Here is a 2,132-nt window from a genome sequence, read left to right on the forward strand (position 1 = left end):
AAGGTTATAGTGTCAGCTTCAGAAACACACCCCTTCGGCTGAAGATAAAACAGAGTTATCAAACCACAGATGGAGAAATCCAGATAGAGAGACGACTGTTCGACAGAGACACCCTTGGCTATATCATTAAGTTATAAAAAGTTGATAATTAAAGACAGGTCTCAGAGGATGGGGGAGATAATTGGCTTTCACAGCCACGAAACTTCGACCCACTTTACTACCAATAACTTAATAAGGCACGAAGTCAGAGGGAGATGTCACAAAATTAAATCTTTGAATTAAAATAATACACTTTTCTAGGTGATTGTGTGTGTGTGTGTGTGTGTGTGTGTGTGTGTGTGTGTGTGTGTGTGTGTGTGTGTGTGTGTGTGTGTGTGTGTGTGTGTGTGTGTGTGTGTGTGTGTGTGTGTGTGTGTGTGTGTGTGTGTGTGTGTGTGTGTGTGTGTGTGTGTGTGTGTGTGTGTGTGTGTGTGTGTGTGGTCTAGCATTACTATTCTTGTGGGGACCTAAATCTGTTTACATAGTCACGTGTGGGGACTCGCCTCCCTTATGGGGACAAAATGGAGGTCCCCATAAGGGGTATCATTAATGTTAGGGTGAAGATTTGGTTAGGGTTAGGGTTAGGGTTAGGGTTAGGAATGTGTTGGTTAAGGTTAGGATAAGACTCGAGGAAATGTATGTAAGTCAATGTAATGTCCCCTGAAGTGATGTATACACACTCAGGGATGGCGGATGGGCCCCAGGGTGAGAAATCGGATAAACGAGCCCAGCATGGCGGAGCCTTTCAGGAGCAGAGATGACTTACTGCCAGAACAGCCGCGCCGTCCAAAGGCCCAACGGTGCCAGCCGAGTCCAGAATGCGCGTAAGACAGCAGACACACACACACACACACACACACACACACACACACACACACACACCACACACACACCACACACACACACACACACACACACACACACACACACACCACGCACACACACACAACACACACACACACACACACACAACCACACACACACAACCACACACACACACACACACACACACACACACACAGTCCTCACGGGACAAGAGACACTCTGTAGGATCCTGCTGCTCAAGCTAGAAGTAAAGCATTCATTCAAAATCCTTCAGACATGAATGCACAATGAGAGTTTCCCCTGTCATTTATTATAATCAGTCACAACATGTTTTTTTCCCGTTGGTGTTCCAAAGGCCTGCATCTAACATCAACAGTGTTTACAGTTTTCTGAATCTGCCCTCCGAAAAACAAGTGAGTAAAGAAATTCCAGATTCACAACAGCTTCATTAAAACAAAACAAACATAACATAAAACTTATAATGATTCCATCACTTTAAGATCACAAAATACATTACATTATGCTATGCTGTTGCTTTTTGGGGAATTGTATGACTTCTTATGGCATTTTTAATATGATATTTTTTGGACATTTCCTATGCCATACAGAACCTGTCGTTTTTATGACATTTTTAAGGACATTTTTACAAGACTCACTGTATTTTTTTCTGACTTAACATTGACCTTTGTGTTTTATTCACTTTATCAAATACTATACAATGACATGTTATGGCATACAATTTTGACATAACACAATTTGAATTATGACATTTATACCTTCTGACAATTTTTGTTTAGCACTTACACAAAAAATCCCTTCCATTGATTAAGCTGTTGCTTTGCACGCTGAAATATTACTCTGTCCTCACTGTTTTTCAGAATAGTAATCATTCAGTATTTAGTATAGTAGAGCATGAATGACCTGATGACCTACATTTTAAAGCATGAATGAACTGATTCAGTACTAGTGTTCATTCAATGATCTGTCTTCAGTCTGAATCTGCTCAGGGTCCTTCTGCACAAAGTCCAATCAGACAGCAAGGTGGACACACACAGGATGATTCTCTCAACTACGCGTCTTTGCACTTTGGAAATAAGCAACAGTGAGATTATATTTTTTAACATATTATACCAGTACAAAAAAAGGTATTGTTGCATGGCAAATGTATGATGTTTTTTTTTCCTGTAGAAACAAACAGGCAGAAGAGGAAGTGTATGCTATTGTAAAGCAAGACAAAAGGTAATTTTCCTTGTGTTTGGGGTAAACTA

At 40.6% G+C, this 2,132-nt stretch overlaps 1 long non-coding RNA gene across 1 annotated transcript; it reads left to right on the top strand.

Annotated features, from left to right (window-relative positions):
- The first annotated feature begins 719 nt into the window (after nt 1-719).
- Nucleotides 720-2,102, top strand: LOC139433520 (uncharacterized). Its single transcript, XR_011642976.1, has 4 exons — nt 720-863; nt 1,220-1,277; nt 1,857-1,966; nt 2,053-2,102. It is a non-coding gene; the product is annotated as an uncharacterized lncRNA (long non-coding RNA).
- The last annotated feature ends 30 nt before the right edge of the window (nt 2,103-2,132 follow it).

This window comes from Pseudochaenichthys georgianus, unplaced genomic scaffold (assembly GCF_902827115.2).
Source record: "Pseudochaenichthys georgianus unplaced genomic scaffold, fPseGeo1.2 scaffold_561_arrow_ctg1, whole genome shotgun sequence".
NCBI classification, from domain to species: domain Eukaryota; kingdom Metazoa; phylum Chordata; class Actinopteri; order Perciformes; family Channichthyidae; genus Pseudochaenichthys; species Pseudochaenichthys georgianus.